The 14,907-nt window shown below is 28.0% G+C and overlaps 1 protein-coding gene across 1 annotated transcript in view; it reads right to left on the bottom strand.

Annotated features, from left to right (window-relative positions):
• Positions 1–14,907, bottom strand: part of LOC107453411 (RhoGTPase activating protein) — a 348,661-nt gene that overhangs the window by 266,981 nt on the left and 66,773 nt on the right. Inside the window, 1 exon segment of the mRNA XM_087156179.1 lies at positions 11,074–11,170. The gene's annotated coding sequence lies outside the window, so the exon portion shown is untranslated.

Below are 14,907 nucleotides of genomic sequence, written 5' to 3'. Positions count from 1 at the left end.
GTAGTTTTAAAAGATCATTCCCCAAACGTGAAAAAGGCAAGCACAATTTAGTAGAAAAATTAGTTATTTTTAATGTTCCAATGAAATTCTTTCTTTCATCTCAGAGTATGTGCTTTGAGCAAGGATACAAAAGAAGTCATTGTTTTTGAAGTATTCACCTTGATACATCTAGACATTATTTATGACACAATATAATACAGACAACAAGTTCATTTTTTTTTTTTAATCTTTGAAGTAGGAACAGGAAAAAAATTTAGCTTTCTTTTACGATCAACCCTGATGAAAAAAGTTTTATTTTTCATAATCAAAAAATTTTATAGTTTAATTGCGAAGTAAAGAAAAAAAAATAAACGAAATAAAAATAAAAAGTAAAACCAACTTCAAAAACCATCCATTAAATTTCTCCTCTGCAAAAAAATTAGTTGACACACTACGAAGTTAAAATTATTTTTTTTTTAATATTTTCAGTTGTAGTGTGATTATAATTAATTTAAATTGCACCTTTATTTATATTGTCGATAAATTTCTTTTATTTATAAAATTTTCCCTTGACTGGTTATTTTTTTCTTTATGTTATTATTTCTAATCTTCCCTTAAGCCATTACTATCTAACTAAGAGAAAAAAAATTTCACATCACAAGCATAAGTAAAAATAGATCTTAACAGATATTTTAGAATTATAATATAAATGAGATACTTCAGAATCTTATTATAATGGCATGGATTTTGACATATAGTTTTTGACAAATGAAGTTAGAGGAAAACAAAGAAAAATAAGACATCTACCCACACAAGGGTCATTATTGCTAAAACAATGCAACCCAACTATTTCATCACATCATACTCCCACTGTTGATTTTAAGAAGATAATGCTCATCAACTATACTCAATTTTGGAATAATACGGGCGTGTGCAACGACAATTTACCATTCCTTTCGCTATACCTCAGAATAAGAGCAACTTATAGTCGTAGATCTAGTTAGATTTTACGTTGTTTGTGAAGAACTAGATTTGAACAGTAAAAAGACTAAAACAAAGACCAAATAAATAAAGATGTCTAATAAAGACAAAAGTGCGATGAAATATTTATGCCTCCATTACTGCATTATGTTTTGGTAAATGCTGAAGGAAAAATATTTTTGATGAATATTATTAAATATCAGCATATATGAATTGAGAATTTTGTGGTAAAATTAATGAATATATTTGCATTAAAAATATATGTGGTGTGAAACATACGTAAAGTTTTCTTCTGGAGCTGTATTTTACACTTACAAAATATCATGTTTGAGAAAAAGTTACTTTTAAATTGAAAATTTTCTAAAAGCTATGCATCAGAACATTTAAGTAACATAAAAATAAATCTTTTTATCATCATTATCAAAATAACATGTTAAGATGAATTAATTAAGATTAATTTTATTTAGTAGTTTTTTTATTTTTATTTAATTTTAATTTTTTCTGAAACTAAAATATGTTTCGCAGAAACTATTTAAACTGTACATTAGCCCTATAACGCAGAATGCAGAATTTTATTAAAAATATGCTTCATACTTTTTTTTCATTACTTTGTATTTATTTATGTCAAAATAAGTGTGAAACATTTTAATAATTTATGGTTATGAAATATAGTATGAAATAGCGGTGTCTTTCTCTGCGTTAAAGGTAAAATGTCCCAAACTTCCAAACAATAATTTTTCAAATTTGCACTTATCTGTGGTATAGGAAACAGTTATTCTTCATTGAAATTTCTTTAATTTAAAAAATCAATTATTGATAAGTTTTTAATTATAAATGAAAAAAAAATTTTTTTTCGAAAAAATTTTTTGGATTTTTTTATTTTACTACAAATATAATTCCGATAATCTACTTTTTGTACCTATTAGACTGTTTTTTATTATTAAAAAATATTAAAATACACTACCCTACAATAATAAAAGAGACACTTTCAGTTTTTGAACTTTTTTTAAATTTCTCACGAAATCCTTAAAGGATTATTTTGTAACTTTAGAGGTGTTGAAATGTAAAAAAAAATTTGTTAAAAATTGCTCAAGGTTATTTCTTTTATACTGCGCATGCGCAGAAAAAAATTGCAAAAGTTTTTTTTATCATTTTATAGGGAATCGTATTTGGCAACTAATGATAAAAGTTTTTTTTTAAATATCTTAAAAATTTAAAGAAATTTTCTAAGTAGTTTTTATATTCTTTTAAAGAAACCTCATTACGTTAAGGGGCTATTTACAAATTTCACATATTGTATACTTTAAACAAGATTTTTTAAAAATGACACTGGCATTGTGGGTAATCATCCCCCATAAAAGTATGTTTTCTGTTACATGGTTTCTTTCTCTGTACCGTCAAAGTTTAGTTTCCGGACGATTATTGTAATGTATTATTTATTATTAAATTTTGTCTTATGACACCTGATCGTTTTAAGCTTTTATTTGAAAAATGCAAAAACTACTTAGAAAACTTTTAACTTTTTAAACTAAAGCTTGAAACTTTTTGAATTTCTAAGATATTCAAATAATTTTTTCTTTATTAGTTGCCAAATACGATTTACTACAAAATTATGAAAAAAAATTTTAACAATTTTTTCAGTGCATGAGCAGTATAAAAGAACTAGCTTAAATACTCATAACTTGCGTATTCTTTAAAATTTTAAATCGACAATTTTGTAACTAATCTAAAATTGCTCTAAAAGTTCTGTTTGATTCCATTAAATATCTATAAAGTTATAATGAAAAAACGTAAGGCAAAAAAATTAATTTTTTATAGGAATGTCCATATCTATATAAATATTTAATCTAGGATTACGAATTTTTATGCAGTTATTAAAAATAACAACTAAAGTTATCGATACAAGTTAGAAGCTTATTGTTCGATTTTCTGGCGTAGGGAGTTCAAAAATATTTGTTTTCTTCCGTAACTTATTGTAGGTTTCTAAAATCTCTGAGCTTTAAATTTTATTGCTAAGTATAAAAAAAGCATAAACTAAGCATCTCTAAAGTTACAAAATAATCCCCTAACTATTTCTTGAGAAATTTAAAAAAATGTCAAAAACTGAAAGTGTCTCTTCCGTTATTGCAGGGTAGTATATATTTTTGTTTGTAATTAGAGAATCTGAAAAAAAAAAAAACATATAAAAGGCACACAGATGTCCCATCTGCGTCAAAGGGTTAAGATAAATTACCGTAACATATAAAACATCTGACTCAACCTTTTTAGCAGCATAATATGCTAAATATCAACTATGTTTTAGGGAGAATAAGTGATAGATCTGCGTCAAACTAAAGGAATTTGCGTCAGGTAAAAAAATTTGAGTCAAGTAGCGAAAAACTAGAAGTATGGCATTTCAATCTTATAATATTACATATCAGCTCTACTTGGTCCTTCAAATGGGATGAGAACCGTAAAAGACAAGGAGTTCATGCCTTCTTTCATGTTTTTCGTTTGCTTTTGTGCGGATCTTTTTACTGTCCTAAGTCCATTCAGTTAAGAAGAGCGGAATTCTCCGAAGCAAATTAGTTTGCCCCACGCTTCTCAACCTCCCACATTCAACATGTTGAACTCTTGCCACTTTCAAAGGTCTTGACAATGGGCGACCATTTTTAGGGCGGTACTTTGGCAATGGTGTTCACCAAGAAACTTCAATCACATTGTATGGGTAAAAAGGTATGGGGTGACCACCTTCCCTTTTATTCCCCTTTTGTAGTTTCAGTCATATAAAAATGTCTCAGCAGAGAACTATCTGCAGAAGCTTCAAAATTTTTAGTTATGTCATATGAGAAACGTAATTCTTAAGTAACACAATAAGATTATTGCTATTTTAAGAATTTTTGCCTTCCAAACTTAGGAATAACAACATTCGAATTCGATTGCCTTCAACAGGGTGCGTAGCCAAATTATTCAACAAAAAATAAGCACCTTTTAAGCACTTTTCAAGCATTCAAATAATATTTTTAAGCACTTTAAAAGAATATCATAATTAGGCAGGGTTGGAAAGTTTTTAACAATTGACGGTTTTGTCTAGTTTTAACATGCCAAAAAAAAACATGTGGTGTTTCAACACGTCATGTCAAAAAAAATAAATAATAATAAATCTTTTGGCGGTAACAGGGTGCGTAGCCAAATTATTCAACAAAAAATAAGCACCTTTTAAGCACTTTTCAAGCATTCAAATAATATTTTTAAGCACTTTAAAAGAATATCATAATTAGGCAGGGTTGGAAAGTTTTTAACAATTGACGGTTTTGTCTAGTTTTAACATGCCAAAAAAAAAAACATGTGGTGTTTCAACACGTCATGTCAAAAAAAATAAATAATAATAAATCTTTTGGCGGTAACAGGGTGCGTAGCCAAATTATTCAACAAAAAATAAGCACCTTTTAAGCACTTTTCAAGCATTCAAATAATATTTTTAAGCACTTTAAAAGAATATCATAATTAGGCAGGGTTGGAAAGTTTTTAACAATTGACGGTTTTGTCTAGTTTTAACATGCCAAAAAAAAAAAAAAAAACCTGTCGGGTTTTAACACGTCATGTCAAAAAAAATAAATAATAATAAATCTTTTGGCATTGTTTTTGACAACTGTCAAAATTTTTGAATCATGTAAATCGAATGGCGTTTTCATAAGCTACGGTCTGACGATGCGCCGAAATAGATTGGGATTGAATTAATAGTGAAAACGTTGAATAGAACAATGTAAACAGGGTCTTTCTGCATAATTCGTAGCGAAAATCAACATGGTAAAGGAAAAATCTCAATTAAGAAAATGTAAAATTAAGCACTTTTTAAAAACATCCAATGAAAAAAGCACCTTTAAGGGCTTTTAAAAAACGAAAATCGAAAATAAGTACCTTTAAGCACTTTTTAAAAACGCTACGCACCCTGTTCAATCAAACCATAATATGACTTATGATGACGAACATAGTCTAAATTAACGTACCAAATAAAATTTTATTAATCTGAAAGCACAAAAACAAATATTTTTTGCACTACGAGCATCAATCATCATGACGAATGTGCAAAATAATATACGGGACACCATAAATAACTTTTGATCTAATGATCGGATTTTCGTGCACTATAGCATTCAATCTTAATTGTCAGAAGACTTGACCTCAAATATGATAATTAATTAGAGCAGGCGATATTTTAAGATACAAAAACGTACTTTCTATGAATAAAAATACCTTTTTTTAGACGAATTTGGATTCTTAACTTTCAAAATGGGTGGGTGGCCGCAACCTAGAAAATAGGGTCCCAAAGCCTGGCCACGAGAGTGGTCGAAAGTTTGGGCCCCTTAATGTTAATTTTACATGTTGTGTATTTCGCCATAACTCGAGAACATTTTACGCAAATAAAAAAAAAAATAAATAAACAATTCCATACTACTATAAAATTTATTTATCCAAAGATAAATCCAAGTAAAGGATAATTTTTAATAATCATTGTATTATATTTTATTATTTTATTTAATGAGGGTCGAAAAATTATTGAATAGCAAGGTATACAAGTTCTTACATGATTTCGAAGAATATAATTTTAAATTGCAAAATACAAAATTTGAGCGCAATCAGTTAAATAGTTAGTGAGTTATGAAATTCAAAAAAAAAAAAAAAAAAAAAAACATTTTAAGCAAATAAAAAAAAAAAAATAAACAATTCCATACTTCTATAAAATTTATTTATCCAAAGATAAATCCAAGTAAAGGATAATTTTTAGTAATTATTTATTATATTTTATTATTTTATTTAATGAGGGTCGAAAAAAAATTGAAAAGCAAGGTATACAAGTTTTTACATGATTTCGAAGAATATAGTTTTAAATTGCAAAATACAAAATTTGAGCGCAATCAGTTAAATAGTTTGTGAGTTATGAAATTCAGAAAAGAAAAAAGTCGTACATTTAAAATTTTGTTTTTCGAGAACTATTCAACCAGTTTCACATTAGAAGTTTAATACCAAGGTAATTACTGATCAGTCTCTTTCTATTAGTAATAAAATGCTTAAATAAAATAGCTTTAGTCAAAGATTTAATTTTATTATACAGTTTTAAAAATGTATTTTTAAAATTGCTTCAAAAAAGGATGAAAAAAATTTTTTTTTTATTAATATCTACTATGAAAACAAGTTTAAAAAAAGATTGTTGCTAGAAATCGTATTTTATTTCAAGATTCATATCAGGATAGCATTCCTGTAGTTTTTTTCTGTTGATAATGCTCTAATTACATAGTCAAACACTCCAAGCTTTTGAATCACTTTTTTTAAAAAGTTTTTCCTCAACTGATTACATAAATGAAATGTACCCGTTTACATATCTATTCTCTGAATCAATTCTTAGTTACAAAGGAAGTTCTAAAAAAATGGTATAATTAAGAATATTTTTCCCGCTAACAAACACTCGTGTAGCAAAATCAGCTGATAGATATTTTTACCGACTTTTATTATAAAATAAAAATCAGATATTAGAAAACAGATTATTTTAATTTTTAGCATTATTATCATTTTACATAATTTCAGAACTAGAACATTCTGTGTATTTTAATCAGGGATAAGAAAAAAAAGCTGCGTATCAGCTAAGGACAAGTTTTCATCCTATATGAAGCAATAACTTACCTGTTTTCATAATATGGTCATTATACATAAAATAATGAAAATACATGAAGTAACATCCAAGAATGTTTTAATCAAGGACAACACGGTCAAGTAATTATAATATTTTTTTTCACAACGTTTATTTAATTAACTTGCTTTGCTATCATGTATACATTAGAAGTTCTGTAATGCAGGAATCTCACAATATATGAACAATGGTGCTATATAGGATGGTGTTATAATATTTTATTCAATGAGAGCAAAACGGAAAGAAGCCTTTACGAACAAAAATAAATAAATAAAATGAAAGTGTCACAAGGTATCATTTTCATTCCTTTCCGATAATATTATATAAGTTATTCCCTGTTGCTTAGATAGAGTTAATCACATGCATTTCTGTGACTTTCAAAGTATTGAAAATCCTTTGCTTTTATTAATTGCACAGTTCTGTTTTCATTGCGCATGCTCTGTGCGTCACATCTTGATGTGACGCACGGCACACAACCATCTCAAGTATTCAAAGCTTTTTCAATGCTTCTATGAAAATTCCATGCGTCGTTCGTTTTTCAAAGCATTTTGTGTTGTGACCTATGTGATGCTAAAATTAGTACTTTTTTTTGGGAGGGGGGAGATACATGGCATTGTGTTTTAACAAAAAATCCGCCTAAGGAAATTTATTTAGGGTAATAACTTTCACTTCGGTAAATTTGTAATTTAAAATCTAATACTAGGGAATTCAATTGTTACAGCTAGCGGAGTAAAGCTGCCTTCATATAAGTTTTTTGAAAGCAAAAACATAAAATAACGTTGCATGTAGAAGAAAACTAAGAAAATATTTCAAGGCTGTCCCGACGAATATTTGAATCAAATCCCAATTCCGTTTATGACTGTGGATTTTTTACTACCTAAGTAGCATTTGCGTCTGAATAATATTCAATAATTCGACAAGTATTACTTTTTGTTACTTGATTATGTCCTAAAAAATAAAACGTTTTACATGTTAAACTTGAATCACAAAATCAGTTAAAGAACGTATAGCTAGTGAGTAAGGATAAGTATGTTTAGTAAGAAAATGTTTAGTTAAATAATTTGTGAGCAAAACCTAATTTTTTATTCTTCAATCATCGGAGACAATACAGATGAAAATAAATAAAGTTTTTAAATTTCAATTTTCCATTACTTTATCCTTTTCATAATGGCGCCACGGTGTTTATTTTGAGTACTTTATACGACGGTGTTTATTTTGAATATTAATTTGATTATTAAACCAATATCATAAATAATATGCCGGATGAATACCCACCCATCAGGGTACGTAGCTAAATATTTAAAAAAAAAAAAAATATAAGCACCTTTTAAGTATTTTTCAAAATCTAAAAATTTTTTTATCACTCAAAAATATTTTTAAGCACTACATTAGCAAAATGGAAAATAATTTTCAAAGACTTTACATGATTATGATGAAATAACTCAATTCTGCCAAAGAACTCTCGTTCTTGATAACATTAACCACTATAAAAAGATAGAGAGATTTTTCGGTTGGATTTCAGAGGAAGAAAAACCAGAAATCGGGAATCTCTTGCAAAACGCAACCGAGTTGCACATGATTTTTAAAAAGCAAAAATCTAAAATAAGCAAGCACCTTTAAGCACTTTTTAAAAACGCTACGCACCCTGCCCATAATGGTCGATAATTTCAACAAGAATTATTAATTACTTATTTAGATACAAAACCCATCGAGACATATTCAAATTAGTTTTAAATTATTAATACATATTATATACATATTATAATTATCACATAATTATTTATTTATTTTCTTAATCTATAATCTACCAGCAGAAACTTAATCAACATGCTTGATGGAAAAAATATTAACAGCTTATATCATCACAATAAAGGCCAGTTTCCGTTGACAGACCAACCTGAGAGAAAGTACACACCTCCACACAACAAAAATGCCACTGGTGGTTTTGCTTCATTCAAAAAGGAACACCATAATTTTCATAATTAGATCACTAAGCTGAAAAGACTGTAATGGATTCAAGAATTTATTGTTACTGCTGCAGGAAGTAGCAGTACAAAGAATGAATTATGAATCACCCCTACACAGGATTAAATTGGCGATGAAGAGAAGAAAGAAAAAAAAGAAAATGAAACTCCAATTAGTGCTTTATAGGGACTCGAGAGGTGATGTATAATTTAATGCATTTTTTTTCCACACATGGCGCATTTATTGAAGAAGTCCTCTGGATGGCTTTTTTTTTATGCATGCACATCCGGGCATATTGTCACTGATGCGCGTCCCTCTTTTTCGAGAAATACACGCATACAGCACAGGAAATTGAAAAAAATATTAAAGAGGGAAAATATTTCCTCTTTCTGTGTTTACCAAGTGTCATTTATTTTATGTTTATATTCACATTCGCATATTTGAGACCCGCATCAAAGATTTTTTTTTTTATTTCTTTATGTCAGGCACTTAAAAAAACGAAAATATACGGATATTGAAAGTAAATATTTCAGATCCAGGAAGGTTTTGAAAACAATGAAGTTCTCCGGAAAATTGAATTCAAGAAAAAATACATATGGGTAACAAACATGCAGATTTAGATTTTACTAATGCATATCGAATTCTATCTCACTATTAACCTATTGAACATTTAACCTGAAGTTTTTCGACCATTTCACTTGGCTGCTTTTCTGCATAATTTACACGTTTTTCTTATGTGTTGCAATGGAGGAGGAAAGATTCTATTCAAATTTACTTAAACGCTTAACATTCCGATGGTTAATTTTGAATAAATTACGTTAGGCTTTAGGAGGTAACCGAAATATTTAACATTGCCTACATTATCCAGGGTGCGTAGTCAAACCTTTCAACAAAAAATAAGCCCCTTTTAAGTACTTTGTAAGCACTCAAAAAATATTTTTAAGCACTATATATATTAACAAAATGCAAAAGAATTTTCAAAGACTTTACATATGACCATGATAAAATAACTAGTTTCTGACAGACTCAGCAAAATTATTTATATTAGCCGCCATAAAAAGATCGAGAGATTTTTGGTTCGATTTCAGAGCCTGGAAAATGAAGCCTGAAATTGCAAATCTCGCACATTGCAGCAGAGCTGCACATGAGAGAGCAATAATCTCACCGAACCCAGCTCAGTATACGCACATCCGGACTCGCAAGTATTTCATCAAACGTGCAAAATGATTGGCGCTTTCATAAGCTATGGACGATGGTACGACGAAATAGATTGTGGTTGAATGAAATGTGAAAACGTTTAATACAACAATGTGAAAAACACGCTTCTGCATAATATCTGGTGAAAATCGACATGGTAAAGAAAAAATTCTCATTTTCGAAAAGGGAAAATTAAGCACTTTTTAAAAACACCCAATGAAATAAGCACATTTAAGCACTTTTTAAAGACGCTACGTACCATATTATCAGAAGGATTGGAATATTTTGCATTAAAAACATCGCATCAAGATATCGAACACTACCAACGTTTCCAAATTGATCGAAATATTCTACATTGCAGTATTTTGGAGGAATCAAGAATATTTGACATTACCAATGTTATCGGGAAATTCGGGAGATTTTGTATTACTGCGTTAATCCTTTACACAACAACAAATTTCGGTGAAAATAAATAACTGGAGCAAATTTTTAACAGCGATTTTGTTAATATTCAGTGTATTTTATGAAATAGTGCTATGAATTTCATAATTTTTTTCGAATTTGTGACTGCATTAAAAATTAATTATTATTGCTTAAGTTATCATAGATTTTTTTTGTATTTAACATAAGGAATCTAAGTTTTTCCGTTCTTACACTTCTACGTTACATAAGTAAACAATAACATTAATATAACATTAATAACACAGCTTAGGGGCTGTTCGAATATTACGTCGTAAGCTTTTAACGCAGGGAGAGGATTTGTCATTTGCTTATTTTTGTAGACAAGGGAATGGGAGGAGGAGGAGCTATGCTTACATAAGACGTTAAAATCTCATAATTCCAATTTTTATTGAAAACATCAAATTAAAAATATAACAAAAAAATTAAACATGGAAAATTTGGAATGGAAATTCAATTTGGGGAGAGGAAAAATTGGAGAAATTCCCTTCGAAGAGTTTTAGGGGTCAAGAGATTAGAAAAAAAAATCAAAAGGCTCTTAAAGAATATTTTAATTAAAAGTTTATAAAATAAATTATAAAGTAACTTCATAATGCGAAATTAAATCTATTATTTGAATTAATCCTAAAATTAGATTATTAGTAAAACAAAAACCGGAGGTGGGGTTGCAACTACGTGTGGTTTTTACGTAAGCATTAAAGAGGTCATTTGCTTTTACTTGCTTACAAGGGGGAGGGAGAGTCTAAAATTGCTAAAAATATGCTTACGCAATACTTGAACGACCCCTGGAAGAAATATGAAAATTGCATAGCAAAAAAACTTACTTTTGTGATGGATATTTAGAAAATTCTTTAGAGTCGTTCTCATCTTGAATTATCCGACCAATCAATAAGACATTCACTTATCCAATAGCAGTAAAATCTGAAATTTAAAAAGAATCGTTATAAAAAAAGGCAACAATTGTAACCATATCGTAAGGCAGAAAAAAAATATCTAATCCCCTCAATTGCCAGTAATTTATGTTTCGATGTAACTGAAAGTTAAAGTGAAAAAAAGGAAGATATGAGATACAACAAGAATAAAAAAAAAGAAGAAGAAAAAAAGGATTTTTTTTCTCGCTCACAAAACTTGAGTATCTCCAAACGAATAGTACACCATATTTTTCCCTCTACAATATTAAATCTGTCATCAGCGCCAGAATTCAACACCATAGAAGGAAAAGTTATTACCCTTAAACAGATATCGTACTATACCACTAAGAAGAGAAAGCAATGAAAAAATGCTTTATAGTAAAGGAAATAGGTTTTTTTTTCTTCGCAATTTGGTTCAAGAAAAAATAGAGCCACCTAGTTGCCACTGTTAAATGGGGCATACCACACTTAAAAAAAAGTCCTGAGAAAGTAATTACATTGATTAGAAAAAACTTAGGATTACTCGATTTTATCATTAAAACCTTCAGATATCTTAGACCTGCAAAGGTTTCGCATTATTTAAAACAGTTCAATGTATAATTTTAATAATGTTAATTTTGATCCTTCAGATATCTTAGACCTGCAAAGGTTTCACATTATTTGAAACAGTTCAATGTGTAATTTTAATAATGTTAATTTTGATCCTTCAGATATCTTAGACCTGCAAAGGTTTCACATTATTTAAAACAGTTCAATGTATAATTTTAATAATGTTAATTTTGATCCTTCAGATATCTTAGACTTGCAAAGGTTTCACATTATTTAAAACAGTTCAATGTATAATTTTAATAATGTTAATTTTGATCCTTCAGATATCTTAGACCTGCAAAGGTTTCACATTATTTAAAACAGTTCGATGTATACATTTAATAATGTTAATGTTAATTTGACAATGTTAATAATTTTTCTTTTACAATATTAAATCTGTCACCAGTAACAAAATTCAATCGCATGCGAGGAAGAATTATCACTAGATTCGTATTCTATCTACGTAACGTTATCACATTTACATTAATAAAGCCAGATTCCATGGTTATATTTGATTATATCAATATAAATGTTATATTGATAATATAAATATTTTTACCTCTACAGTATGTATTATGCATATGTGTCACCAGCAAAAGTATTCTTCTCCATATAAGGGGAAAATATTAATCTTTAAAAGATATCCCTATTTTATCTACATATTCGTATCTGCACTATTCATATTAATGAAAACAGTTCTTTGGGTACATTTAATATTGTTAATTGCCATGTCACCAATTTAAATTCCAAAAACACTTCGTTTTTTAAAAAAATTTTGAGACATTTCAAAAGAAATTATCAATTTGCTAGTAAAAAACAAAACTACTTAAAATAATATGATTCGTGAAATGAACGCTTTGATTTTGATTTTATATGCTAAAGTAAATGTTAATTAGGTAATGTAAACATTTTTACCTCTTCATAAGATAATACTCATATGTGTTGTCAGCAAAAATATTCTTCTAAAAACAAAGAAAAATGGTCACGCTTCAATAGTTATTCCTATTTTATCCACAAATTCGTATCCGTATCATTAATATTAACAAAAACAGTCCTAAATATGCATTTAATGTTATTATAGCCACGTCATCAATGGGAATTGCAAAAACACCTCGTTTTATAAACAATCTGAGAACTTTCAAAAGAAATTATTAATTTACTAATAAAAAACAAAACTACTTAGAATAATATTATTCGAGAAACACACTTTTTTACTTTGATTTTAAAATTTACTTAACTTAGTTTTTTAACATTTGAAAAATAATGCTAAATGAAAAAAGAAAAATATTTCTAATTACTGAAAAAAAAATTCCTTGAGTCAAAAATATTAATAATCAAAGTGTAGTTGAGGAATTTTCCGAAACTAAGCTGATAATGTTAAAACAATCAATCTTAATAAATTTCAATCTTATCCTGATAAATTAAATCGATCTTAGTTGAATTCCGTAACAATTTTATGACTCTCCAAAAATTTAATATAACGCTAGCAATTTTAAAGCAATTGTCTGTCAAAATTAGTTAAGATTTCTATTAATTTCAAATTCTAACTTCCAAAATCTCGTTTATATTTATAATATGATTCTAAAAGTGTATAGAACAAAACAAAAGTCAATCAGGATCTTTAAAGTAGGAAACAAAACCTTAGGGAGAAAAAAATCTAAAAGAAATATGCACTCTCAAAAAAAAAAAAAAGTAAATAAATAAATAAATAATAATAATCAGTGCAGCGCTTAGAACCACAATCATTACTTCGAACTGTAATACGGTGCAAATTTGTTGCAACCTTAATAACCATGTAGTTTGAGACAAACGTCAATAATTTATTTAAAAGTGTTAAAGGAAATATTATTACAAGAATATAATTGAAAAATACATTAAAAAAAATAGGTTCAACGTTGAATTATAATATGGTGCATATTTTCGGCAACCTTAATAATATGTTAAATTGAACCACGTTGTTTTAAAGGAACGCCAACCTATGAATTTGAAAGTGTTAGAGAAAACATTACGTTAAGAATATAAATCAAAAATAAACTTTGAAAAAAATCGGTTCAACGTTAAATCATAATATGGTTCAACCTTAATAAGACTTTAAATTGAGCCATGTTCCAATTTATGTTGAACTAATGTACCCTGTAATTAAGTTTAAGAAAGTTAATGCGTATCAACTTAGGACTATATTATGGTTGTTATAAATTTGAACAATTAGGACTATATTAAGGTTGAGACACACTCCTATATTACACCTATATTGAGACACATTCCTATAAGAAAATTTTTGGAGTGTATTGAACACTAAAAACAACGTTAACGTGTATCAACTTAGGACTATATTAAGGTTGTTATTAATTTGAACATTATTATGGTTGAGACACACTCCTACATTACTCCTATATTGAGACACACTATTATAAAAAAATTTTTGGTGTGTATTGAACACTTAAAAGAACGTTAATGTGAATTAACATATCACTATATAAAGGTTGCTGGGAATTTAGACAATATATAATGGTTAACCCACTCCTATATTCATAAAAGAAATTTTGGAATTTATTAAACACTAAAAAAAAAAACGTTAATGTGAATTAATTTAGCGCAATTGTAAGATTGCAACAAATTTGGACACTGTTATAGTTTAACCTACTCCTGTGTTTCTAAGAGAATGTTTGGAGTGTTTTGAATACTTCGAAATTGTAATCTAACAGAAATTGTATTTTGTAATTGTCTAATTGTAATCTAACGAAATTGTAAATTGTAATCTACAATTAAAACTAATTGGAATGAATTTAAGATTAAAACTAGTTCAAAACACTTTACAATTCCATTAAATATCATAAAAACTTTTGTCTGCCTCATTAAATATATCAGAATAACTAGTCATCATCTAAGTTTATTTATAACAGACTATAATAGAATGCAACCATAATATTTATATTTTCATAACAACCATTCAATGAGAATATATTAAAAAAAAAATTAATTTCGAAATACAATTTACCAGCTTTTTCATAACAAATGCATTGTGAACAAAACAGCAATCATTGAATATTTTTCATTTTGCACCCTATTAGCATATGATATGCTATAAATGAAGGGGGAAAAGGACATGCCAAGAAAACAAAGCTTTTGACGTTTAATATCTTGTTATTTTACAAAATC

This window comes from Parasteatoda tepidariorum, chromosome 12 (genome assembly GCF_982258835.1).
Source record: "Parasteatoda tepidariorum strain Cologne lab strain chromosome 12, Ptep-v5.0, whole genome shotgun sequence".
Taxonomy (NCBI): Eukaryota; Metazoa; Arthropoda; class Arachnida; order Araneae; family Theridiidae; genus Parasteatoda; species Parasteatoda tepidariorum.
The sequence above is the reverse complement of the archived record's forward strand: the minus strand, read 5'-3'. Positions and strand labels throughout refer to the sequence as shown.